Here is a 12,581-nt window from a genome sequence, read left to right as displayed (position 1 = left end):
GTATAGTCAGTGGTGGAGTGCATGCTTAGTATGCGCAAGGTCCTGGGTTCAATCCCCAGTACCTCCACTAAATAAACAAACCAACAAACCTCATTACCTCCTTCCCTCCAAACAAAAAAATTAAGCCAGGTGTAAGAGAGGCTAAAAATAGGAGGGGAAAATTCCTCAAAATCTTTAGCAGGAGGAAAAAGACCAAAAGTGGAGTCATTCTAAAATTAATCATAATTTAATGACACTGAAAACAAAATGGGCACTGATTGTATCTTAAGACCAGAACTTTGTCTTGAAAAATCTTCACACACTACATCAAAAAAATAAGAATTTTCCCTCTGTAATTTAAACACCAGAAACCAAGTTAAAAAATTAAAAAAAAGCCCTGCAACCAAACCAACCACTGTCAATCTTCTGTTCTTGCTGCTGTCTTACATAAAACCATCTGTCTGACACTTACAGTCCTGGGCTGGTGTTGCTTCTCAGTCACTTTTTAGGAAAGAGGCATTTAGCTACACAAGTTATTCAGGACAAGTAGCAAGTCTAACCAGAACTTTTTGTTATTTCCAATTCCTAAAAATACCATTTATGAAAACAATAACATGGTCATGTAAAAGTCATCCAAAGTTATTTGAAGAGGCCAACACAGACTGTATAAACCATAGCAAAAGAACATCTAAATCTCAAACCCAGTTCTCTTGACCATTTGGGGGAAAAAAGGTTTTCTACTCATAAATTACTAATAGTTCCCCTATGAACTTGTTATTCTTGTTAGAAATAGTATCTGATTTCTTCCAAATAATAAATTTGTTTTGAGAGTATTAATAATTTGAATGCCAGGCCCTAATCTTTAAGAGTTCCATTTATCTGAGAAATATCTTAAACATAGTAAAAAAGGCAAACTAAAAAAAAAAAAAAAAAAAAAAAAAAAAAATCCTATTTTCAACTCAAAGCAAAGCCGGAAAGCAAAAACCAAAATGAAATCTTCAAATTCCTTGAGTCATCTCCATCTGAGATGAGATTATTTTTAAGAGAAGGCTAGAAAGACAGGACATAAAGTCAGTTCATGTCCTATTCTTCCCCAGCTTTATCGAACTGATGCTTCTTTTCCTCCAACCCCAAAATTCAGCCTCAAAATCTTTTAATCCAACATGGTAGTCTCTTTCTTGCTTCCTCTCTCCTATCAACTTTTACTGAGCTCCTGCTGTGTGTAATTCCTTTCCCTGCCTTCAGAGAGCCTATCTGATTGAAGCAGTCATCCCTCATCCGAGGCCTGGCCTTGCCCCAGGGCCTTTGCACCTGCTGTCCCCTTTGACCTCAGTGTTCATCCATCTACATGGTCACTCCCTCATTGTCTTTAGATTTTTGTGTAGATGTCACCACCTTAGTGAAGCCTTCCTTGAATTTTTGATTTAAAATTACATTTTCACCCTCTGTTCTTGCCCTTGCTGTTCCCTTACCTGCCCTGTTTTTCTCCATGGCATGTAATAAGCATCTGGCATACTCTGTATTTGTTTGTGTATGATTTAGTTAGTTATCCCTACTCACTCACTTATTTACTTACTTACTTTTCCTCTCCCTGTCTCGCCCAACTAGAATGTAAGCTCAGAGCAGAGATTTTCTATTGCTGCCTCCCAGAATGGCGTCTGGTACTGACTAGGTGGGTAATGCTGAGTGAGTGGTTAATGAGCTCCAGGTACTTGTTGACTTGCTCTTAGTCGCGTAACTTTTATGTGGTGGAGTTACAGCCAGCTTCAGACCATCTTCCTCTGTCTCTTAACCATGGGCCTAGCCTGCTTCTGTTGACAGGTGTACATAACTCACAGGTGTGTGAGTATCAGGCCATGGTATTAACCATATGCTGTGGACCTACCGCTTGCAGGAAGGGCGAAGGCCGCCACAGGTTCGGTCACCCATCTTGCCCTTGGTCTGGGGAAATCATATTTCCATCAAATAGGAAACAAGGATGTTGGGAACACCTGGGTGGGTTACAACTGTTGGAATGGGCTTTTTGTTTCTGTTTTTGTTTAAAAAGGTCAAAATATTCAAGAGGCCAGCCTCCACATGGCTAGGGAAGGAAGACAATGCCTTCAAGGGTGGTAAGCCAAGGACTGGGGCGCTAAAAGCTGGGTGGAGCACCTCTGAGGTGGCAGCACTGGAGGCTAGAGGGAGAGTCTTTTTAGGAGAGTGGGTGAAAGGGAGCAAGCTGCAGGAAAGTCAGAATTTGACTGGACACTTGGGACTGTTCTAATGCGCCCTAGGTCCTCATTTGACTATTTCTCTTCTGTTGATGTACCTTAAAAAAAACTTTTTATTTTGAAATAATTTGAAACTTATAGAAAAATTGCAAAAAAAGTTACAGGGAATTTCTATATACTCTTTACCTTAATTTATCAACTTTCACATTTTGACAAGTTTTCTTTATAATTAGTTATGTACTATAACTTAGTTTTTTTCTGAGCCATTTGAGAGTTGTTTGCATGCAGTCTGCCCCTGTATGTGTTAATGCTCTAGTGCATATTTCCTAAGAACAAGACTATTATCTTAACCATGGTACAGTTGATCAGATTTGGGAAATTTAACATTGACACTACATTTTTTTTTTTTAAATGGAGGTCTTGGGAATTGAATCCAGGCTATATCCTCACCTCCCCCCCCCCATGCTACACTTTCATCTAAAGTCCATATTCCAAAGTTGTTGATTGTCCCAACAATGCTCTTTATGGCATTTTCCCCTTCTCCAGTACGAGATCCCAGTCTAGGATCACGTACTGCATTTTGTTGTCATGTCTTTTTGTCTCCTTTGATCTAAAATAGTTCCTCAGCCTTCCTTTGTCATTGATGACATTGACATTTTTAAAGAATACAGGCCAGTTATTTTATAGAATGTTCATCAGTTTGTTTTCTCCTGATGCTTCCTTTTGACTGGATGTAGGGTGCACATTCCAAGCTGGAATATGACTTAAGTCATGTGTGTCCTTTTCAGAGGAGCACATCACAAGGTCCACAGTGTCCATCTGCTCCTTCCTGGTGATGTAATTCTGATCACGGTCAAAAGTGGTCAAGGCGGTGTCTGATTTCTCCCCAGCATTTTCATTATTATGCCCTTTGCAACTAATAATCTGTGAGGAGGCATTTTGAGATTTTGCAAATGTTCTGTTCCTCTTCATATTTTCCCTACCTAGATTTAGTATCCACTCACGATTCTTGCCCAAGACAGTGTTTATCATGATGGTTGCAAAATGGTGGTTTTCTAACCCGAACCTTCTCTCTCTTTTATCAGTTGGCATTCAGCTATAAAGAAGAGCCTTCCTTTCTCGTTATTCATCTAGTCATATATTTATTGTCAATATGGACCCTTGTTTTATTCAGTAACTTATAATCCATTTCTATCCTTAACTTATTTGTAATGCTCAGTTGTCCTAGTTTTGACCATAGAGAGCCCATTTTATCTGGCTCCCATGTCCTTTTATTTTTTTATCTTAATTTTGGGGGTGGGTAATTAGGTTTATTTATTTGCTATTTTTAGTGGAGGCACCAGGGATTGAACCCAGGACCTCGTGCAGGCTACACACGCACTCTACCACTGAGCTATACCCTCTCCCTCCCCCTCCCATGTCTTTTTGACATGACTTTTTTTTTTTTTTTTTTTTAAAGCACTGTCTTTCTTTCTTTCTGGCACAACAAAAATCTTCCAGGCTTATCTTGTCCCTTCTCTGCCCCAGTCTTGCAATCAGCCAGTGTCTTCAGGGAGCCCTGATTCCTTTTAGTGGAGAATGGTAGTTAGAAAACACAGTCTAGGCACCAGGTGTGTTCATTGCTACTGGATATATTTGTGTACTTTAAAAATTTAAACTAACATCCCTTTGCATCTCCCAGCCCACCTTTACTGTGCGAAGGGAAACAAAGGGCCAGAGCATCAAAGGAGAAAATGATGTTCCCCTGGGAGCTAGCACAGGGGCAGTAGAAAGAATGGATTGATAACCTGGGATGGTAGGTGGGGGTAAGGTACAGAGTTGGGGTGCTTGTTTGATTTATCTCTTTTTCTAGAGAGTTTTTTTTTTTTTTTTTTTTTTTTTTTTTATGTTAAGTGGAGAAGAGGAACCCTGCAGATTGGGTTTTGTATAAAGATGGCAATGCTTTTACAGACCCTGAATTTTAGGTCTTGGAGTTGAAAGGCCAGCACAAGTACTCATCTGGTACAACCTTGGCCTTTAGACAGATTTTTTTAACCCGTATTTTACAAATAAGGCAGCTGAGGCTGGGCAAAGCTAAAGTTCTTGACAAGGTCATAAAAGTGTCTGTTGGGGGAGGATATAGCTCAAATGGTAGAGCGCATACTTAGTATACACAAGGTCCTGGGTTCAATCCCCAGTACCTCCTCTAAAAATAAATAAATAAATAAGTAAACCCTCCCCCCCAAAAAATTATAAAATAAAATAAAATTTAAAAAAGAAAAAAAAATTTTTAAAGAAAACTTTAAAAAAATAAATAAAAGTGTCTGTCTCTTAAGCAAAAGACGTACTTTATTCTAAAGAGGAATACCATTTGTTTGCACAAGCCACCATCTCTTTAATTTTATCCCCCAAATGCAACAGTTCTGTGCTTTCTTTCCTAGACTGAGACTTTTTTAGTTCTCGAGATCCAGTTTCCACATGTTAGAGGAATCCAGTAGTCTAATGGCCTAGTTTTGAAAAATTCCTGAAGTGCATTTTTAGCAAATTCTCTGGTGCCAACATAATTAACTTGCACATTTCCTTAGTTTGTAGCTTTTTTTTTTTTTTTTTAGCTTTATCTTATACCCACATACATTTTAAAATTGGCTCAGAGGTTTAAATGTTTCTACTGTCAATCGGAGGTGGTGTGGTGCTGTGCCCTTCTGCCAGGGAAGAGATACCTGAGGGTGGTGCTTTCCAGGTAACGACACTGGGATTTCTTTTGGGGAAGATTTTAAGCTACATATTCAATTATCTTGTAGATAAGGGTTATTTCTTCTTGACTAAACTTTGGTAGCTTTCGTCTTTCAAAAAATTGTCTATTTTCATCTAAATTGTAGGATTTATTGATATAAACATGTTTTCTTTTTTATCCTTTTAGTAACTGTAGAATCTGTAGTATTGTTACGTCTCTCATTCCTGATACAGATGATTTGTGTCTTCTCTCTTTTTCCTGTTGAGTTTAGTTAAAAGTTTATTGCTATCAATCTTCTCGAAGAACCAGCTTTGGTTTCACTGAGTTTCTTTTTCTTTCTTTTTTTTAAAATTTATTAACTTAAAAAATATTAAAGATTTTAAAATTTATTTTTAAAATTTTAAAAACTTGTATTATTTTTCACTGAGTTTCTTAATTGTTTCCTACTTAATTGATTTCTCCCCTAATCTTTACTATTTTCTCTTCTAACTCCTTTGGGTAAAATGTGCTCTTCTTTTTCCAGTTTATAAAGGACATTGATTTTAGATGTTTCTTCTTTTCAGATATAGGTGTTCAGTGATGTAAATTACTAAGTACCACTTCAGCTTTGTCTCATAAATTTTGATATGTTTTTATTTTCATTTAGTTCAAAATGTTTTTATTTTCCCTTTTCATTTATACTTTGATCCAAGGGTTATAAAGAAGTGTGTTTTTTAAATTCTGTACATTTGGGGACTGTCCAAATCTCTCTTACCAATTTCTAATTTTAAGTATTATAGTCAGAAAATATACTTTTCATAATTTGAATTCTTTAAAATTTATTGAGATGTGTCTGGTTACCTAGAATGTGGCACCAAATATGAATATGATATGAAAACCATATAAATATAAGAAAAAATTTATAGAACAATATCCATTATGACATAGATACAAAAATTCTTAAAACAAGTACAGCAAATTGAATCTAACAATATAGAAAAATATTATTATGCCATGATTATGTAGGGTTTACCCCCAGAATTCATGGTTGGCTTAATTTTCAAAAATTAATCAGTGCAATTCAATATATTAACAGACTGAAAAAGAAAAACAATACTATCATCTCAATAGATTCTGAAAAGACATAAGATCCAATATCCATTCCTGACAAAAGTTCTCTGCAGCCTAGGAATAGGAGGTGGGCCCCTCAGACCACACCTGATAGTTTATGCTAACAAGGTGACTCATGCTGGGTTCCTTAGACCACATTATGTCAGCCTGACCTCCATGGGTTAGGGGAGTGAGGCGGACAGGGGACTGAGTTCAACCACATGGGCTATATAATGAAGCTCCAATAAAAACCTGGGACACCAAAGCTTTAGTGAGTTTCCTGAATTGGCAGTATTCAGTGCATACTGTCATACATCAGTGCTGAGACAGTAGCATGTCCTGACGGAACTTTGATTACAATGGAAGCTTTGATTACTATAAAGCTATAGTAATCAAGACAATGTGGTCTACAGAATAGACGTACAGATCAGTGGAATAAATTGAGAATCCAGCAATAAACCCTCACATTTACACTTAATTGGTTTTGAACAAGGATGCCAAGACAATTCATTAGAGGGAAGAATAGTCTTTTCAACAAGTGATGCTGGGACAACTGGATATTCACATGTAAAATGAAGTTGAACTTCTTTGTCATATTATACACAAAAATGAACTCATAATAAATCATAGAACTACATGTAAGCTGAAACTATAAAATTCTTGGAATAAAATAGAGGAGTAAACCTTTGTGAGCTTGGGTTAGGCAAAATCTTCTTACATATCCAAAGCATAAGCAACCGAAGGAAAAAAATAGGTAAGTTGGACCTCATCAAAGTTTAAAACTTCTGTGCTTCAAAAGACACCATCAAGGAGGTGAAAAGACAACCTAAAGAATGGAAGAAGATATTTGCAAATCATGTATCTCATAAGGGACTTACATCTAGAGTAGATGAAGAACTCTTACAACTCAATAATAAAAAAAAACAAACAACCCAGTTGGAAGTGGACAAGGGATCTGAATAGACATTTCTCCAAAGAAGATACACAGATGGCCAATAAGCACACGACAGTAAGCCCAACATCATTAGTCATCAGGGAAATGCAAATCAAAACCACAGCCGTATAGCGTTTTGTACCTACTAAGATGGCTATGATAAGAGAAATAGCCAAGTGTTGGTGAGGATGTGGAGAAGTTGGAACTTCATACACTGCTGGTGGGATTGTAACCTGGTGCAGCCACTTTGGAAAATAGTCTGGCAGTTCCTCAAAGGTTAAATATAGAGTTATCATATGACCCAGTCAATCCACTCCCAGGTATATACCCAGGAGAAATGAAAACATACATCTACACAAAAATGTGCACACAAATGTTTATAGCAGCATTATTCATAATAGCTATAAAGTAGAAACAACCTAAATGACCATTGTACTGGTCAGGGTTCTCCAGGGAAACAGAATAATGCGATATATGTAGATATATATAAGAAGAGATATAGTAATTGATTCACCTGGTTATGGAGGCTTAGAAGTCCCACAGCCTGCAGGAGGATGGCCACAGGTCACTCTGCCTTGCAGTGCACCCCCTTTCCAGGCACTTCCTACCCTATGTCCCCACTGACCCCAGGGGTCCTGGATGGAGGGCTGGGGCAGCTCCAGTGCTGCCCTCTGGGTACTAGAGTGCGGCCAGGTGAAAGGGGTCCTGAGCCTGCGCAAAGGAGGCTTTTCCTCTGACATCTCTGTTCCAGTTCAGCCCAGCCTACAGGCATCCTGCCCTGGGTGCCCTTCTCAGATGGGGAGTCAGGGTCTCCAAGGGCCAGTGAGGGCTTTGATGGAGGAGGGGCCCTGGATGGAGCTCAGTCGTACTGTGAACAAACTGAAGAACCCAAAGTAAAATGAAGATTCAATACCTCCCTGCTATTGGATTCATTTCCTTACCATGAAAAAAAGGTAAAATTTTGAAGAAGGAGGAGGAGGGCTTGGTTTGGTGTGTTCTAATGCAGGGAATCTAAAGTGTGGTTCCTGGATCAGCAGCATCAGCATTTCCTGGGACTGGTTAGTAATACAAATTCTCCGGCCCCACCCCAGGCCTAATGAATCAGAAACTCCTGTTCAATCATCCATATTCACAAGCCCCGGAGCTAATTCTAATGCATGCTTGAGTTTGAGAACCACTGTTCTAAGGGAATTTTCACTCCCTTCTCCAAACACTTACCTCTCTTTAGCCATATTGCGGCGGGGGCCAGTGGGCTCCTGGACCTGGGATTGTATGGGGAAGGCCTGGTGTGGAGCTAGCATAAGGAGCGTCCTCATTCTCACCCCACAGGAGCCTGGGGACCAGCTTTGGAGAGTGCCTGAGCAGAGGTCAGGACTGTGGGGATTCTGGAAGAGTATGACTCAGAGGGCCTTGGCCCTTCAGGGATGAAGTCATTATAGTTGGTTTTGCTGCCTGCCAGACAGCACAGGAACCACTGAAGAGGTATGTGACAACTTAGGAAAATACTAGGAGCAGTTAAAGAGATTAAATTAGTGTACCAAAAAATACTTCCTGGAACTAAAAAGTCTTATTTTCAACAAAAATCAGTATATTTATTGAAAGAAAGAAGTCTGGTCACTGCCGGGACTCAAATTAGTGGCTTGGAAGAATAAGTGGAAAAATATTTCAAAGCACAGAGCAAATAATACGAGATGGAAATAATGAGGAAAATATGAGACTTGGAGAATAGATCCAGTAGTCCTAACATTCAAATATATTAGTTCCAAAAGAAAGAAAAGGCATAAATGGAAGAGAGGCAATAATTTTGAAACAGAAGACTATTTTGCTGATCTGAAGAAAGTTCTGAGCTTGCAGGCTGAAAGGACACAGGAAGATACAAAAAGAGAAGGCATACATCAAAGCATGGAACTCCTGAATTCCAAGGTTAAAGAAAGATATTTTCAAGTGTCTAGACAGAAAGAGCAAGTTATCTACAAAGGGAAAGGAATCAGATTGACACAGGACTTTTCATCTGTAACACTGGAAGCTAGAAGTAGGGATACTGAGAAAAGAATGGTTACCCCGGAACCTCATACCCAGCTGAGGAAGTGTTCACCTGTTAGGGCAAAAGAAAGATAATGGAGATAGAAAGGTTTCAGAAAGTGTATCAACCCTGTATATCACCTGAGGAAAATACTCAAGAAAACTTTGGCTCGATGACAGAGAAGTCAAGATAGAGGAAGATGAAAAGGAGAAAGAACAAGCTGTGAACAACAAACCTGGCAAGATATTATCCTGTTGAGTGTTTATGGAGATTGATAAGCATCTAATTATATCTAGAACCATAAATAGTATACTATTTCAGCAAAACCTAGGAATTGGAAGCAGAGTGAGAGAGGTAAGTAAAAATATTCTACAGATCTCTTTACTGAGGTGGAAGTGGCAGGAAATAAGATATCTTTTTTTTTTAATGGATTTTTTTTAAATTGAGGTACGTCGGTTACAATGTGTCTGTTTCTGGTGTACAGCACAATGTCCCAGTCATGCAAGACATCTTAGTGAAAGAAATAATTGGTGTATTTTCAAATAATGATGAAGAAATATGTATTTGATTATCAGTGCTGGGAAGGAAGATTACTATCAAGGGAATGGAAAAGCATAGTAGAACATCCAAAACAGCAAGAGAGGAGGGGGAATGGAATCTATGACTTGCTCAAAACAGCAAAAACGTAGAATGATGAAAGGACATACAATAAAATACAAGAAGTCAAATGTGCCATTCATTCCACCTGTGGAGTCATAATTAATTCAAAAGAAGACATAAAAGAGGGAAAAGGGAACAAAGAACAGTTGGGACAAATAGAAAACAATAGAAAGGTGGTAGATTTAAACCATACACACAATCATATTAAGTGTAAATGGTTTAAATATCCCAAGTAAAAGGGAAATATTATTGCATGGGATAAAAAAGCAAGACCCAACTGTATTCTTCTTACAAGAATTCCTTTTTAAATATAAAGACACCTATAGGTTAAAAACAAAATGATGGAAGAAGCTATAGCATGCTAGCACTAATTGAAATACAGGCAGAGTGATATATATTAATATCAGACAAAGTAGATTTCAAAGCAAAGTATTTTACCAGAGATAAAAAGGGCTGTTTTATAATGATAAAGAGGTCAGTTCATTAAGAGGGCATAACCTAAATGTTTATGAACTTAAAAAAAGAGCTTCAAAAATATGTGAAACTAAAGCCAAATATAAAAATCCACAGTTATTTTATCATCTGTCTTTTAATAATTGAGAGAACAAGTAGAAAGTCAGTAGTGACACAGAAGTTTGAACAATACCATCAAAAAACCTGACCTAATTGGTATTTCTAGAACACTGTAACCAACACCCAACAGATCGAATACACCTTCTTTTCAAGTGCCCACTATTTACAAGATAGACCACATTCTGGACAAAAAACAAGTCTCAATACACTTAAAACGATGCCAATTATACAAAGTATCTTCTCTGATCAAAATGGCTTTAGTTAGAAATCTAAAACAGAAGGCTATCTGGAAAGTCCCCCAAATATTAGGAAACTAAATAACATACTTTGAAACCACCACAGGACAAAGAAGAAATCAAAAGTGAAAATGGAAAGTATTTTGAACTGAATGAAATACATCAGTGTGTGCAGAAGGCACTTAAAGCAGTGCTTAGAGGGAAATTTATAGCACTAAACACCTATATTATAAAAGAAAAAAGGTCCCAAATGAAGGACCTCAGCTTCCACTATAAGACATTGTAAAAAGAAGAGAAAATTAAACTCAAAGGAAGAAGAAGAAAGGAAGTTTAAAAGATCAGGGCAGAAATCAATGAAGGGGAAAACAGAAAAGCAATAGAGAACTCAGTGAACCCAAAAGCTGATTTTTTGAGAAGATGAATAAAATTGATAAACTTGAGTAATACATATCAGGAAAAAAAGGGAACACACAATTACCAATAGAAATGAGAGAGTGGACAAATGTTACAGATATGAAAATGGTAAAGGAATACTATGAACAACTTTTGCCCATAAATTTGACAATGTAGATGAACTAGATAACTTCCTTGGAAGCCTAAACTGCTAGAGCTCATGCAAGAGGAAATAGGTAGCCTGAATAATCCTGTATGTACTAAAAAAAAAAACCCTCAAATTTTAAATTAAAAACCTTTCTCTAAAGAAAACTATGACCCCAGGTGACTTCACTGATGAACTGTACCATACATTTAATAAAAAAACAATAATTCCAATTCTACATAAACTCTTTCAGAAAATCAGAGAAGGGAATATTTCCCAACCCATTCTGAGGCCAGCATTATACTCATATCCAAGTCAGACAAAAGAATTATGAGAAAATTATAGACCAATAGCCCCTATGAACAGACATGCAAAATCATTTTGAAAATTTAGTGAATAGAAACAAATGATACATAAAAAGATTAACACACCATCACTAAGTAGAATTTATTCCAGAATGTTAAATCAATGTAATTTATATACTAAAAGATTAAAAAAGAAAAAAAAAGATCATCTCAATAGATGCAGAGAAAGCATTTCACAAAATTAAAAATCCATTTCTGATAAAAACTCTTAACAAACTAGAAACAGAAAGGAACTTTTTCAACTTGATAAAGAGCATCCATGAAAAACCTACAGGCAATATTGTCTGAATGCTTTCTCCTTAAAGTCAAGGCAAAGATGTCTGCTCTCATTATGTCTATTCAACGTTGTATTGGAGGATCTAAGCAGTGAAATAAGGCAAAAAATAAATAAATAAATAAAAGGCATCAAGATTGGAAAGGAAGAAATAAAACTGTTTTTATTTGAGGATGATGTGATCGTCTATGTAGAAAATCCTATGGAATCCTCAAAAACAAACAACTCCTAGAAATAATTAGTACATTTAACAAGGTTTAAAGATACACAGACAATGTACAAAAATCAGTTGTTTTCAGTACACTGCAATGAACAATCAAAAGTTGAAATTTAAAATCATTATTAAAACATATGAAATACTTAGGACAAGTCTGACAAAAGATGTGCAAATCCTGTGCACTAAAAACTACAAAATCTTAATAAAGTAGACTAGAGAAAACCTAAATAAATGGAGAGATATAGTGTGTTAATGGGTAGGAAGACACAATTTTATTAAGATGTCAATCCTATACAAACTGATCTACAGATACAGTGTGCGATCTCAGTCAACATCCCAGCAGACTTTTCTTTCCCTTTTTTAAAAAAGAAGTTTACAAGCTGATTCTAACATTTATAATGGAAACTTAAAGGACTTCAAATAGCCTAAACTTTGAAAAAGAACAAGGTCGTACTACCTGTTTTTAAGACTTATTGTATAGGTACAGTAATCAAGACAGTGTGGTGTTGGTATAAAGACCAAAAAGAAAAAAAAAATCAGTGGAACAGGATAGAAAGTTCAGAAGTAGAACTATAATTTCAAAGTCAAATGCGATGAAAACCCCAGTGAGATACTTCTGCATACCTATTAGAATGGCTAAACTTAGAAAAACTGACCATTCCAAGAGTTGATAGGAATGTGGAAGAACTGAAGTTCTCAGGAACTGCTGGTGGGAATATATAATGGTACAACCACCTGGAAAAACAATCTGGCACTTTCTTCGAAAGTTA

This window comes from Camelus ferus, chromosome 12 (assembly GCF_009834535.1).
Source record: "Camelus ferus isolate YT-003-E chromosome 12, BCGSAC_Cfer_1.0, whole genome shotgun sequence".
In the NCBI taxonomy this organism is placed as follows: Eukaryota; Metazoa; Chordata; class Mammalia; order Artiodactyla; family Camelidae; genus Camelus; species Camelus ferus.
This window is presented reverse-complemented; position numbering follows the sequence as displayed.